This window comes from Dasypus novemcinctus, chromosome 1, assembly GCF_030445035.2.
Source record: "Dasypus novemcinctus isolate mDasNov1 chromosome 1, mDasNov1.1.hap2, whole genome shotgun sequence".
Lineage (NCBI taxonomy): Eukaryota > Metazoa > Chordata > Mammalia > Cingulata > Dasypodidae > Dasypus > Dasypus novemcinctus.
This window is the reverse complement of record NC_080673.1, coordinates 197,070,971-197,087,768: the sequence shown is the minus strand read 5'-3', so window position 1 is coordinate 197,087,768 and position 16,798 is coordinate 197,070,971. Positions and strand designations below refer to the sequence as shown.

General features: G+C 35.8%; 1 non-coding gene across 1 annotated transcript; it reads right to left on the bottom strand.

The window, feature by feature from the left end:
* Window positions 1-610: 610 nt before the first annotated feature.
* On the bottom strand, window positions 611-745 carry LOC111766279 (small nucleolar RNA SNORA70). Its single transcript, XR_002798368.1, has one exon. It is a non-coding gene; the product is annotated as a small nucleolar RNA SNORA70 (small nucleolar RNA).
* Between the last annotated feature and the right edge of the window lie 16,053 nt (window positions 746-16,798).

The window sequence follows — 16,798 nt, the reverse complement described above, 5'->3', positions numbered from 1 at the left end:
GCCATTCTCAAGTTGTTTACTATTAAAAGATTTCTTTATTTAAAAAAGGGTATCAGTTGGAAGTTTGGGATGGGCACAAACTAAGACTTATGCCTGCTCATCACTACATTTTTTTTTTTGACAGAGAACCTATTTATTTATTTATGTATTTATGTATTTATTTATTTATTAATTTTTGACAGCCAGGGAGTTGTTTATTAGAGGGAATGGGTTGGAAGAGGGCAGTGCTGGCAAAACCCTCACAAGTGCAGGGCCCACCACTTGTCCAAGAGGCCACAGTTGGGGATGTATTTCACCCCACAGTCATCCAGGATGAGGTGCTTCTCAGCCAGCATGTCTTTGAATTTGTCAGCTTTGAACTTGGTGAAACCCCACTTCTTGGAGATGTGGATTTTTCTGTTGGCCATGGAACTTGAACTTGGCCCTGCTGCAGCGCCTCAATCACATGCTCCTTGTTCTGCAGCTTGGTGAGGATGAACATGATGACCTGGCCAATGTAGACCCGGCCCACTGTTCCCTGAGGCTTTCCAAAGGCACCTCACATACCTGTCTAAAGCCTAGATTGTGGATGGCACAAGGTCACAGACAGGACCAGCAACAGTCAAGGAAGAGCTGTCTCCAGGGTCCCTTAGGGTAACCCGTACAGGCAAAAGGCCACATACACTACCAAGGAGGCTGCTGTCCACAGCCACAGCACACCGGGCCCCCACAGGGAGAGGGGGCCAGTCGGCTTAATTGGCTGCAGATTCCCACTACATTTTTACCAATAAGAAGAGACAGGAATCACTATCTAGTATAGTTTAAGGTCTTAAGTTTATTATTGGTTGATCACAAATCTCATTATATCTCATTATGCCCAATTATACTTTCTGATAAGCGTTATCAGAAAACAAACCTTGAACACCAAGATGGAATGGCATTTTTTTCACCTCATTTTTTTGTCTTTATTCATTTTTTTTAAATATTACATTAAAAAAATATGAGGTCCCCATGATCAGTCCAGAGATTCAGGTGCCCTGGGTATACATTAAACCCCAGCACCAACTACAATTCTGGTAAAGTAACAGGAAAGGCTTGTGAAAAGAGATCACATCTGAGTCCAGCTCCATCACACAGAAACACCAATTCCAAAGAACTGCCGACTGACATGACACTGAACTCCATCTGCCATGACCGTAAAACCTGTGGGTCTCTGTAGCCCTCAGAAGATCCAATACCTGGGGTTGTATCTACTTTATCTGTCTCTGGGACTCTGCTGAGGTGTGCATAAGGGCAACCCCTCTGATAACCTCCTGGCTCTTTTTTAGAGACTCATAGTCATATAAACTCATTTGTCCTTTCCATTTCCCCCTTGATTTAGGTCAAAAAGCATTTTTAACTCCTGTTATTATATGTAGACAGAGATATTCTGCTGGTCTGAGTTAAACCTTTTATTCAAGGTATTTTCTAGTTACATCATCAGCTGGTACTTAGTAGTAATCCCTTGGCGCCAGGGAGCCTCATCCCCGGGAGTCATGTCCCATGCTGGGGGGAAGGCAACACATTTACATGCTGAGTTTAGCTTTGAGACTGGCCACATTTGAGCAACATGGAGACTCTCAGGAGGTAACTCTTAGGCACCCTACAGCTCTTAACATTGCATTATTACCATTTGTATTTGCATTTATAGTCTATCAAAATTATGTATGTTTCTTCACCGTGTTCTTGTTTTATATTGCAGACAAGAAATGTAAACCCAGATTAATTAGTCCTTTGTATGAAACTTCCTTTAACTGATTTTTTTTTTTATATATAACAGAGTGCTAGTGGTTTTATACTGAATTCTTAAATATAACACAGTTCAACTGTGTTTTGCTTCCCTTCTGATATAACTAAGGAAACTCCACTGGACTTGCCCTTAGATAAAGCGTAAAACTATGAGAAAGATGTAAAGTCCAGCTATCTGAATAATCTGAAGAGTAAAGCAAAGTAAGCAAATTCTAAAGAGGGATCAAAAATTGGAAACATAAAGTTGCATAGTATGAGTTCCAATGTTCATGGCTTTTAGTGAAATAGTTGAACAGCTAAATCTCTGATAGAAAATTTCAGTGCTGTGGCTTTAAGAACTTTAAGAATTTGTGTTGAACAGATTATGAAATAAGGGAGGAATATGAGGAAGAGAAAGCAAGAGTGGGACATCCTAAAATATGGGTGTAAAATTGGACTGAATTTTTATCTACTCCTGAAACATGTATGTGTTAGGCAAATTTAAAGCACCCCATTTAAAGATATGATATGTAAACTGAGATATGAGCTATTGCCAAAAAGATAAATTTGTTGTTTCAGTCCAGCTAAATTAATTGCCTGCTATAATGGTTAAATTCATGTGTAAACTTGGCCAGGTGATGGTGTCCACTTGTTTGGTTAAGCAAGCACTTCCCTGATTGTTACCATAAGGACATTTCATGTACATAAATCATCAGTAAGTTGATTGCATCTATGGGTTATTATATCTACACTCAACTGAGGAGATTGACTTCAACAATGAGAGACATGTCATCCAGTCAGTTGAAGGCTTTAAAAGAAGTGATAATTTAAGCAATCAGAAGAGAAAAATTTCCATCTCTCCTTCAGCCAGACAGCTTCTCCTGGAGAATTCATCTAGGATATGCATCAGAGTTCCCAGGTTGCAGTCTGCCCTACAGAATTTGGACTTCCGGCTTGTCACTGACATGAGAGACAATTCTTATAAAAGTCTCAAAATATTTAAAGATATCTGCTGTCAGTTCTGTTTCCCTAGTACTCTGACCAAATACATCTGATAAAGAAAAAAAGAAAGAAAAGAAAGAAAAGGAAAAAAAGAAAAATCAAAGTTCTTTGAAGCAATATAACAGCATCCAGAGTCTTCGCACCATAATACTCACCATGTTATGGATACAATCCAAAATTATGCAACATATGAGGAAATAAGAACACATGATATGTAATTAAGATAAAACATACTAGACAACTGAAAGATTGTCTAAGTTGAAAATATTTTGCAAGAATTTTAAAACAGTTATTGTAACTATGCATAGTGATATAAAGGAAACTTTTCTTGGAGTGAACATAAAGATAGGAAATCTCAGCAAAAAAAATTAGAAGCTGTAAGTTAAGAATGAAATGGAAATTCTAAATACAAAATATAATATCTGAAATTTGAAAAAAATAATTAGAGGTAGACTGGAGATGACAGAAAAGACTCAGTAAATGTAAAAGTAGATCCATGGAAATGATAAATTAATATGAAAAAGAAATAAGATTAAATAGAATGAATAAAACCTCAGGGACATCTGGAGCAATATCAAAAAGTCTATCAGACATGTTAGTAGAGTACTTTAGGAACAAAAAAGAGAAATATGTTTGGATAAACAATGACTTAAATTTCCCCAAATTTGGTGAAAGATGTGAATTTACAGATTCCAGATGCTCAGTGTATCCAAATAAGGATAAATATGAAGAAAAGCATGCCATGCACAGCATAGTCAAAATGATAGACTAAGATAAAATCTTAAAAACACCAAGAGAAAAATGACACGTTACAAACAGGTGAGCAAAAATTTTAATTATCTCTTACTTCTCATAAAAAAATAAAAAAACTATGGATTCCAGAACATCATCAAAATGGCAATGTAAAACATTGTCTGATAAAGTCTCTCCTCAGAACCAACTAATAAAGGACAAATTTCACTTGCATGGAACTCTGGAGGATGATAGAGACTGTAGATGGACTCCATAAATGCAGAAACCACCAAAGAAAAAAAATCATCTCCAAGAACAGTTAAGAGATTTTCTTTCCAGACACATCAGTCCAGAAATCCTCTCATTCGGTCCCACACAGCTTGAAAGTTTCACAGAGGCAGCATGACCTGGGTCTCTCCTGCCATGGATACAGACTAAACAGCCACAAAAAGCCATGAGTTTGAATCCCATCATATCCAAGCATGGAACCCAACTTTGCAGAGACCAATAGTGATGGTGGAACACAAGCTGCTGAGGAGTGCTGCATACAAGAAAGAGCCCCCAGGTAAAAAAAGGAAACGAGGAGTGAGACCATGACAGAACTGCTGGCGAGAGGCACACACACTCAATTCAGTCTCTGTTTGCTGGACCAACTAAATGCAAAACAGACTTTTCTGGATTGACTCTAGCTGGGTCCCTGGATAGCTTAACAGGGAAGAAACCGTTGGTAGAAAAGGCTCACAGAAAGAAAAAAGGAAAGGTAGAAAACAGAATTACTGTAACACAGGGCAGGTTCCAGTACTGAAAAGTATTAGGGAAGGTGTGCCCTGAAAGAGGGAGAGAAGTGTAACAAATGATACCATAAAAGTCTGCATCCCCCCAAAATAGAACAGTTCAAGATTTGCAGACCAGGAACAGAAGAAAGGAAGCTTTCTACGGAAATGAAACAATTGCACAAAAAAGTGCAATCTTAAAAAGTGTACTACATATCAATAGTAAGATTCAGATGAAGAAGAGATGAGAAAATATGAACAGTTAAACACAAGTTACTCTAAATTTCCTGAATAACTTAGAACAAGAATCAGAAAAGAGCCTTAACATTAAGTCAACCAACAATAAAACCATACACATGATGGGAAAATGATCTTTAAAGTTAAATCTGAAGATGCCCAGATATCAGGAAAAAAAAAAAATGCTAGCAGAAGAAACAAGAAGGTATAGCCCAGCCAGGGGAACAAATTAAAACTTCAGAAGATGTACAGGATTTGGAACAACTAATAAAAGAACTTCAAACAATTCCCCTAAATCAATTCAAGGGGATGAAGGAAAATATGGATATAGAGCTAAAGGATATTAAAAAGACAATATTTAGACCTTGAATAAAAGGGGGAAATGGTAAAGACAAATGAGTTTATATGGCTAAGAATCTTCACAAAAGAGTCAGGAGGTCATCAGAGGGGTCACGCTTATGCATGCCTCAGCAGGATCCCAGAGACAGCCAAAGTAGATACAACCCCAGATACTGGTTTTCTTGAGAGCTATGGAGACACACAGGTTCTTCAGTGGTGGCAGATGGCTCTGGAGTTCAGTACTTTGTCAGTGGGTCTTACTGTGGAATTTGTTCCTGAGTGTGATGGAATTGGACTCAGATGTGAACTTTCTACACATGTCTCTTCTGACACTTTTACTGAACCTGTAGTTGGTGCAGGGGTTGGTATATACTCAGAAGACTTGCATCTTTGGAGTGGCCATACACCAGCTGGGCCCTGAGCCTCAGCAGAGTTGCAACTCCTACTCTCTGCTTCGTTGGATTTACCCAGGTCAGGTAACAGGGAGGTGAAGATGGTCAACCACCACATAAAGGAACTGAGAGTGTCTACAACTCCAAGCAGGAGAATTGCATCCATCAACAGTGTGAGAGCTAAGCCCCCTCTCAATATAGAGGAGGAATGGACATCACCATCTCAGGGTCCACAGGATGGAGGAATAAAATATGAATTAGAGTGAACTTACTGGTATTTTACTATAGAACTATTGTGAATAGTAATGGAAGAAACTATAGCATTGATGTGAAGAAAGTGAGCACAGTTGCTGCTGAGGGCAGGGAGAGGGAAGAAGAGATGTGATGTGGGGGCATTTTCAGGACTTGGCATTGTCCTAAATGATATTTCAAGAACAGATGCAGGACATAATATATCCTGCCGTAACCCACTGAATGTACTGGGGGATAGTGTAAACTGCAATGTAAGCTATAATCCATGTGGTGCAGCAGTGCTCCAAAATGTATTCACCAAATGCAATGAATGTCCCACAATGATGAAAGAGGTTGTTGATGGGGGAGTGGGAGCAGGTGGGGGGTATATGGGAATCTCTTATATTTTTTAATGTAACATTTTTTGTGATCTATGCATCTTCAAAAAAATACAATAAAATTTTTTTAAAAGACAATGTGTGACATAAAGAAGAATTTGTAAGTTTAAAAAGAAAAATAACAGAAATTATGAGAATGAAAGGCACAATAATTAGGTTAAAAATACACTAGAGGAATACAAGGGCATATTTGAACAGGCATAAGAACAAATCTCTGAACTAGAAGACAGGACAATTGGAATTTTACAGTCAGAAAAACAAACAGATAAAAAAGTAGAAAAAAATCTAACAGTGTCTCAGGGATTTGAGTGACAACATGAAATATCCAAACATAAGTATCTAGGGTTTCCAAGAAGTAGAAGAGATGAGAAAAGTGGCAGAAAGGATATTTTAGGAAATAAAGACCATAAACTTCCCAACATTTATGAAAGACATAAATATACTTGTTCAAGAAGCACAATGTACTCCAAACAGAATAAATCTTAATAAACCTACTCCAAGACACATAGTAATCAGAATGTCAGATGCCAAAGATAAAATACTAAAAGCAACAAGAAAAAGTGATCTGTCATATACAAGGAATCTGCAATAAGATTAAGGGCTGATTTCCCATCAGAAACCATGGTGGCAAGAAAGCAATGGCCTGCTATACTTAAGATAATGAAAGAGATAACTGTCAGTCAAAAATTCTTTATCTGTCAAAACTGTCCTTCAAAAATGAGGGAGAATTTAAAATACTCACAAATAAACAGAAACTGAGAGAGTTCATCAACAAAAGTATTGCCCTACAAGAATTACTAAAGGGAGTTGCACAGGTTGAAAGGAAATCACAGAAGAGAGAGGTTTGGAGTAGTGTGAAAAATGAAGATCTTCAGTAAAGATAATAAAAAAGGTAAGTGCAAAATCCAATAGTACTCTAATCTCAATATACAACTCTACTCTTTAATTCCTATAAGAGTCAATATAACTGAACAAGAGAAGAAGGTGTATTTCCTGATAATGAATATGAAAAATACAAAGAGGTAAGGTGGGACAAAAACAATGTAAAGAGGAAAAACAGAGAGATATGGGGACAGAGAACATGTATGCTAGCAAAGCTAAATTAGTGTCTGTTACATTAGTAGGTTAAAATTGCAGTTTGTTTAATATAAACAACAGGTGTCCAAAAATAAAGTATTTAAAAAATACACAGAAACAGAAATGAGAAAGGGATCAGTCAGATATATCATAAAAGATCAACTATATAGAAAAAGAGTTTGCAATAAAGAAAAAGAGTGACAAAAAGGAAATAAAATATAAAGACCAAAGGACAAAGTAAGTATTGCTTTTACAATAATAACCCTGAATTCTACTGGATTGAGTTAACCAAACAAAAGACACGAATTGGCAGAATGGATAAGAAAGCATATTCCACCTATATGTTGTTTACAAGAGACTCACCTTAGACCCAAAGACATATGAGAAGGGGAGGGATGGAGTATATGGGAATCCTCTATATTTTCTATGTGATTTTTTCTGTTACTTATAGCTTCTATGAAAATAAAGTAAAAAAAAAAAACAAAATAAGACACTGGTGAAACATACAGAGAAATTGTCACTGTTCATAAATGATAACAACATACAGGAATGAAAGACACAATGCATTTTTTAAAATTTTTATTTATTTTTCAATTTAATTTTTATTATTATTTTGCTTTTTGGCTTTGTTTTTGGGGAGATTTTGGATTGCAAAATAGTCACAACTGTGGCAGAGAGGATAACTGGTGCAGGGTGTTGGTGAGGGGGATGTATGGGGAAGGGTGCACCTGGAGCATGCCTCTATGGAATATAAATGTGTTAAAGTGGTCATGGGGTCTTGTCTTCGTGGGTGGAGATCCACACAGTAACTGAAAGAATATTGAATTCCTGTCCTGGGGAGTCCTGCTGCATTCTCTATTAATAGAGAGGCAAGAATCCCTAGAGAATATGGGTAGTGTCTAGTGAAGCATGGTACTGGCACCAGCATAGATATGAAGACCAATGAATCAAATTGAGGGTTCAGACCCTCACATCTATTGCCAATTGATTTTTGACAAGGTTGCCACATACACTAAATTGGGAAAAAGAGTTTCTTCAACAAATGATGCTGGGAGAACTGGATATCGATATGAAAAAAAAAAAAAGTGAAGAAGGACCCCTATCTCATAGTTACTAAAGTTAACTCAAAACAGATCAAAGACCTAAATATAAGAACCAGGACTATAAAACTCTTAGAACAAAATGTAGGGAAGCATCTTCAGGATCTTGTATTAGGCAATGGTTTCTTAGATTTTATACCCAAAGCACAAGCAACAAAAGAAGAAGTAGATAAATGGAACTCATCAAAATTAAAAGATTTGTGCATCAAAGGACTTTATCACAAAAGTGAAAACCTACTGACAGCCTACTCAATGGGAGAAAATATTTGGAAACTGCATAACCAATAAGCACTTAATATCCAGATTTATAAAGAAATCCTACAACACAATAAAAATGGGCAATAGACATTTCTCAAAAGAGGCTAAACAAATGGTAAAAAGAACATGGAAAGATTTTCAGCATCATTAGCTATTAGGGAAATGCAAATCAAAACCAAAATGAAATACCATTCCCCACCCCCCATTAAATTGCTATTAGTAAAAATAAACAAAAAAACAAGACAAAACAAAAATAAATTACAAGTGTTGGAGAGGATGTGGAAAAAACATGGGCCGTCTTTCATTGCTGGTGGGAATGTAAAATAGTGCATTTTTTGTGGAAGACAGTTTGACAGTTCCTTTAAAAACTGTAGAGTTACCATATGACCAGGCAATCTCTCTAGTAGATATATACCAAAGAATACATAGCAGGGATTCAAACAGATTAGCACACCAATGTTCATAGTGGCTTTATTCACAATTACCAAAAGCTGGAAGCAACCGAAGTGTCCATCAACTGAAAAACAGATAATCAAATATGGCATATACATAAAATGGAATATTATTCAACATTGAAAAGGAATGGCATTCTGGTTCAGGAAACACAACACGGATATTTGATCAATGAAACTTGATATTATGTTGAGTAAAATAGCCCAGTTCCAAAAGTTAAATGTTATATGATCTCACTGTTATGAAACAATTAAAATAAGAAAATACATTGTGTTATAATCTAGAATACAGTTTATTAGGGGCTGGGTTGAGAGTAGGTAAATGTAGAGTTAATGTTTAATTTGTAAAGGGTTTCTATTGAGGTTGAGAATAGACCTTTGGAAATGGATGGTGTGATGGTATTACAGCATTAGGAATATAATTAACAGCACTGAATTATATATGTGAATATGTTTAAAAAGAGGATGCGGCAGTTTAAGATTATTTATGAATCCCAAAAGAGAAAGATTGTATTTGTAAACTAATCTATTCCTCTGGGTGCGATACCCTTTGATTGTATTAAGTTCAAAAGTTTTAAGTTTAACTGACAAAATCAAATTAAGGCTTTTGCTTCAACCATTTCAGTAAGGTGTTACTATATAAATAGACACTCACTCAAGAAGACACATAAGAAGAGAGGAGAGCATTGCCATGTTTGATCCTGGGGTTCCAGGGAGAGAGAAGCTATTTGCCTGACAGTTTGAAGCTGAGCAGCTGAGAAGGCCAGGAAAGAAATGAGCCTTATGCGAAAGAGTGATATAGAAAACCCTGAGAGACCAGGCAGAGATTGCCCACCATCTTGATTCAACATGTGATTCAACATGACTTTGTTGAGAAATTACCTCTTATGGTACCCTGAATTGAACTTTCCAAGGACTTGGCACTGAAAGCTATCACCCCAAATAAATACCCTTTATAAAAGCCAACAGATTTCTGGTACTTTGCATCAGCACCCCTTTGTCAGACTAATACTGCGGGGTGGGAAGAAGAAACTATGGAATCCAGAAGACAGTGGAAAAATCTCTTCAAAATGCTTTAAGAAAAAAGAAAGAACATCAATTTTTCAACTTAATATTCTATATTAAGTGAAAATAACCTTCAAGGATGAAGGCAGAAGACAGACATTGTTGGAAAGACACTAAAGGGGGTTTGTTATCAATCGACTTACAATGAAAGAAATTTTAAAGGAAGTTTTTGACACAAAAAGGAAATGAGAACAAATGGAAATGCAAATCTTCAAGAAAGACAAAGGGCATTGGGGATGACAAATCAGAAAAATATAAAATATTATTTTTCTTCTTAATTTCCTTAGAGTTTGCTCACTTCTGTTGAACATTGTACCTGAAATTCTAGGCAGTACAGTAAATTAAAAAGAGAAATTAAAAAGCATAAATATTTGAATAACAAACTAAATCTTTCACTATTTACAGATGACTGTGATTTATGTAAAAAACACTAAGGAACGTTCCAAAGAATTTTTAGAACTAATAAGTAAATAAAACAACAAATTTCAGGTTATAAAATTAATATGCAAAAAGTATATGAATATGCTAACAGCAGACAAATTGAAATTGCAATTTAAAATAATTCCATTTGCATAAAACACTTTGGAATAAATTTTACAAAACATGCACAAGGGAACTTTACTCAAAACTATACAGCATTGCTAAGAAAAGTTAAAAGTCTTAGAAAATGGAGATATTTAACATGATTGTGGGTTGAAAGACAATATTGTTAAATTCTCTACAGATTCATCTATAAATTCAATGCATTTGCTATTATACTCTCAGCAAGCTTTTTTCTTTAATGAAGGAATTGAGTTGTTTCAAAATATTTATGGAAATATAAGGAAATAATTAATCCAAAATGATTTTGAAAAAGTTGTAGGGCTTAAATGAGCAGATTTCAAGAATTACTTTCAAGCTACTATAAACAAGACCATCTTATATTGCCATAAATTGACAAATAAATAAATTTTTATATATATTTTATATACATTACAGAGAGTCCAAAATAGACCCACATATATAAAATCATTTTGAATTTTGACAAATGAGCTAAAGCAATTCAATGAAGAAAGGAAAAACTTTTTAGCAAATAGTATTTGAATAAATGGATATTCAAAAGGAAAAATAAACTTCATCCTTTACCTCTCAGCATACTCAAAATTTACTTTGAGGTGGATCGTAGATCAGAAAATAAAATCTAAAACCATGAAGATTTTGGGGAAAATATATAGGTGATTATCTTCTTAACTTGAATACAGGCACAAGTTCTTTGGAGAGTTCACAGAAAACAATATTCATAAAGTGAAAAAAAAACTACAAATTAGATTTCATTAAATTTAAAAATAACTGCTCATCAAAAGAATGTTAAAATAAATAGCAAAATAGCAAGTCTCAGATTGGGAGAAAATATTTGGAAAGCATATATCTTACAAAGGACTGGTCCCTAGAATATATAAAGGATGCCAAATCTCAATATTCAGAAGTCCAATAACATATTTTTTAAATATTTAAACAAACCTCCATAAATAAAGACATGTAAATAGGCAATAAGCCCTTGAAAAAGCCCTTAACATCATTAGTCATAAGTGAAACTCAAATGAATATCACCATGAGGCACTACTACATATTCACTAAAAAACATAAATTTTAAAACGATACCAAGTTTTTGCAAGAGTGACAACTTGAACTTCCATACATTCTTTTGTTCTGTTTTGAAATCTTTTTGTCTTTATTTTTTTAATATTACATTCAAAATATATGAGGTCCCCATATGCCCCCCACCTCCCTCACCCCACTCCTCCCCCCATAACAACAACCTCCTCCATCATCATGTGACATTCATTGCACTTGGTGAATACATCTCTGAGCACCACTGCACCTCATGTCAATGGTCCACATCATAGCCCACACTCTCCCACAGTCCACCCAGTGGGCCATGGGAGGACATACAATGTTCAGTAACTGTCCCTGCAGCACCACCCAGGACAACTCCAAGTCCCGAAAACGCCCCCACATCTCATCTCTTCCTCCCATTCCCTACCCCCAGCAGCCACCATGGCCGCTTTCTCCACACCAATGCCACGTTTTCTTCGATTACTAATCACAGTAGTTCTTAGTGGGAATGTGAAATGTCATAGCTTCTTTGGAAAAAGTTCTGGCAGTTTTTCATAAAACCAAATACATAATGATTCTAAGACCTAGAAATTCCCTTCCTAGGCATTTACCCAAGAAAAATGTAATCATATTTTCACACACACACAAACTAGAATTGTACAAATGTTCATAGCAGCTTTATGCATGATAGACAAAAAAATGGAATAAGTAGAGTGAATAAACAAACCGATATATTCATACAACAGAATATAATTCACCCATAGAGTGGGACGGCCCACTGATACCAGCAATAACAAGGTGGGATAGCAAAAATATTTTGTGAGTGAAAGAAACCTCCCACACAGATTGCACACTGTATGATTACATATATGAGATTCCAGAACTGGCAAAATGAATAGAGGGTGAAAAAAATCAGTACCATAGTTGCCTTAGAGAGGAAGGGACTGAAGGGGAAGCTGCATGGGGAGACAGCAATGTTCAGAATGTTTGTAGGGGTTTGGGTAGCAGAGGTGTAGGCATTTGTCAAAAGTCAGTGAATGTATATTAAGATTTCTTTATTTTATTCAATGCAAATTGTGTGCTAAAAAACTTAAGAAATATCGAATCCTACAAGCAGTTAATATGCATTCTGAAGTATTTACTGCACAAATGTCTTTACTTCACTTAGTACATCAAAATAGCATGGATTGATGAATGAAAAAAGTGATGAATAGATGTATTGATATGTGATAAAACAAGCATGGTTAAAACAGAATCTGAGTTACTTGTACTCAGTTTTCACCATAAATTTCTTTAAATGTTGTTATATGTTGGATTTTTAATAATAAACTGTTGGGAAAATTCAACAAGGTTTTTTTAAAGGTATGTCTGTTTAATTTTTGCTAATACTCAGTAAAGATTTTTAATTAACAAAGGCAGGCATTCTGAGTTCAGGACAATTTTCTTCACTTAGACTTAATTATTATTCTCATCCATGTGTTCTGGTCATATCTTCAATCACTTGTAGATTGCATCTTGATTGCTTGTCTTTTATACCTTTCACTTCATTCCTGATTTGCATCTCCCTATCCATTTTGTTATCCCAAAAATGGTGACTTTATTTTGTCCATTATCAGTTCTTATCTTTGCTCTTCTCAGTGCCAATTTTAACACTCCAATTTTTTATTTCAAGTTCTTTTGCTTATTCAGCTCCTTTTAAAACTCAGTCTGCTTATCAGCTACCTTTCTTTTCAATGCAGTGTGTTTTTATTTTACAATTTTTATCTTGCTTTAGACCTAATATTTTTTTTCCCTTTCATTGAGAAAACAAAGCAGATGCTTTCTAAAGTTGTCTTTTGTTTCAGGTATAGAGTCTTTAAAATTGTATTATTCCTGTATCATGAGTACGTAATATCTTCCTTTTCTTGTTTAGTATATCTTTTAAGAGACTGTTAGATTTTTTAAAAAGATTTACAGAAATTTTAAGTGTACTTATAACCAGAATCACTCTGTGTCAATAGTAGAATGGGCCATTTCCCTTACCATTCTTACTCTAAAAAATTATGTTAGTTAAAGTGTGGGTGATTTGCATAGCCTTATCCAAATTACTATATCTAGCAATCATAAGAAAGAATATCCACCTGCACTTATTTCCAAGTCGTCTACCAATGCAAAGAAAATTTCTTTAGTTGGATAATTTAAGCCATCTTTTGTTCTGCCTTTGCTAGCATCCATAGAAGAAAAGCTATAACTAAAGTAACACCTTACATACTTATTAATTTCTTGATCCCTTACTGATATTTATTCTACCTTGAAAGATGTCACCCACACACACATATATATACACATATAATAATACTACATATTATATATAGCATATATATAATATGTAGTATATATACCACTATATATAACATATATATATATATAACATATATATAGTGGTATATATGTTATATAGTTTATATACTATTAAGCATACATATGTATGTATATAACTACAGAATTTGCAATGTTTCTACTACTGTAACCACAGTATATATGTAGAATAAGAGGTGCCAAAGAGAGGATAATGTGAGAGATAAAGTAATATTGGTTCCCTCAGATATCAAAGCATGCAATATATATAAGTATATAAAGATGAAAATGGAGGGGTGTGGATCAGGCACCATTAGGTAGCTGAAGTCTACATATTCTTATACATTGAAAATATTTTAATTCCTATGTTTATTAGCTAGTCTGTATTTAATATATTTCTGTTTGTACAGTTATTTAGAGATAATCACTTCCAGAAAAAACTGAAACAAAAATAAAGGAATGAGATGGGAGTACTACCTCAAGAGATTATTATTATTAGTGAGAAAAAATGAGTGGTTCACAGAAAACAACAAAGAAATACATTTTAATTCATCTGAGTGGTAAGTGCAGTTGAATGTCAATCCAGTTATATAGTGAAGTATAAAAGGTGAGTTAAATAATGTTGCAAATTTTCAAAGAGAACTATGGTCCTAGAGAAGGATGTGTGGAGATATCACATTCCACCCCTATGAAACACTGGACTGAGGTCATATCAACTTTTCTGTCCAACCACTAGGCACATCACTATCCAGACGCCCAAGATCGAGATGTAGCACCTGATGGCAGGATACTAAACTCTGAACTAGACCCGATTTCCCCATGTGGTCTCCATTCTGGTAGCGTCCAATGTCTATGCCCAACCTCATGTACCCATTACCTTAGATACATGGCATGACTCTCACATGGCCCCCAAGATATTTGAGGATACTTGGAATCTGTGCTTTTTTCCTAAATAATATTAAATCCCTACAGATTGAAGACCACTTATTACTAAGAATATGGTATCATAATCTGTTACCAGTAGCACTTAAGGCACAGAGGAAGAAGCTTCCTGCAGAACTGTGATTTGAGCGAAAGCAGGAAGGACTTCCCACTTGAATCATCTTTACCTGTTCAGGTGCCATGGTATCTGATTTCCCAGAATGAATTTCACAACCTTGGATCAAGCACTCCCCATGTGTTTTGCTCTTTTGTCAAAAACAATCACAATGAAAGGGGCCAGTTTCCTTTGAGCCTAACATCTTGAAGTGATATATTTATCACACACTGGCTGAAGATTGGGCCAATATGAAAAGAGGGTTCCACAAAAGGGAAGAGAGCTGTGTGTAGATAATATAATAAAGACAAGAGAAGGAGAGATGAGATTTTGGAAAACCAGGCGATGGTCTGGTAATAACATCAATGATTCTGATTTCGCATGTCTTCAGTTTAGCTTAGAAATTTTCATTTTAGCAAATTCTCCAGATAATCTGAAGGTAGGAGACCACCTATGCAGAAGCTCTTCATACATTTTTTTAGTGTGGTACATTTGCTACACTTGATGAACACATATTGAAGCATTGCTGCTAACTATGGTGAATAGTTCACATTATAGCTTACATTTTGCTCCACACATTTTTACAGGTTTTGACAAAATATATCATGGCCTCTATCTGTCATTGCAATATCATTTAGAGCAATCCCAATGTGCCCAAAATGCCCCATGTCACACTTTTTTAAAAAAATTTTTAAATTTTTTTAATGTTACATTAAAAAATGAAGGTCCCATATAGCCCCTACCCCCCTCATCCCACTCCTCCCACATCAACAACCTCTTTCATTTTCGTGGCACATTCACTGCATTTGGTGAATACATTTTGGAGCACTGCTGCACTCTTCATACATTTTTTAAAAATAGGTGCCAGGGGATATAGAGATGCTGAAAACCAGTATTTCCCAAATGCAGCTGATTGCAAGCATCACCTTGGTTTCCTCTGGCTGCTGTGACAAAGTACTCCAAACTGGGTGGCCTAAAATAACAATTTATTGTTCGTAGTTCTGGGGGCTCAAAGTCTGAGCTCAAGATACCAGCCAGGCCATGTTCCCTCTGAAACCTATACGGGAGAATCCTTCCTTGCATTTCCTAGTTTCTAGTGACTTTCCAGCACTCCTTGGCATTCTTTGGCTTCTGGCTCCAGGCACTTCATCACATGGTGTTCTCCCCTTCAAATCTCTGTATCCAAATTTCCCTCTTACAAACAAACTATTCATATAGTATTAAGGTTCACCCTAATCTAGTTGGGCGTTATCCTAATTTACATCTTCAAAAGTCACCTTCATGGGACAGGGGGTTTAGGACTGGAATATTTCTTTTTCAGGGACACAATTCAACTCATGACACTTGTTAAATATATAACATCCCAGCCTATCCCTTGAGATTCTGATCCAATAATCTCTGAACAAGCTCAAGAATTTGCATTTGTTTCACAAGCAGTTGTTCCAAGTGATTCTTAGGATCAAGCAAACTTTTAGTGTCAGTGATTGTCTGTGGTAACTTAGTAACATCTTATAAGAACTGAAACTCAATTCCTCAGGCTCCCATGCCAGAGTTCTTTCAGTACATTATCTCCTTGAAACAATATCCATGGGGATGGCACAGGTCATTGTAGTGCCTCAATTTCAAAAAGGGTAAAGGATATGGATGAATTCTCTTCTTTCTTGCAGTTATTTCATGTCCTGAGATCATGCTCAGAGCCTTGATCAGGACACAAATATAAATCTCATCACAACACATTTCCAGCATAAAAACTGTAGTACAGAATGGCTGTGCATCAAGTCCAATGAGGAAAAAAAACAAATCCGTGGAAACTCTTGTCATAGTCATCAAAACTGCTTAGCCAGCTGCAGGAAGCAAACAAATCCACTGAAACATTAACTCAGGCAGAAGGTTCCAGCTCATTGAAAGTAAGCTCATTTGTTTTCCCATTAGGGCTCACAAACGTCTACCCGGCCGTGCCCTCAGGGTTGCGGCAGCATCATTACAGAACGGGAGGGTGGAGGGGGGAGTCGGGGGAGACTGATGGA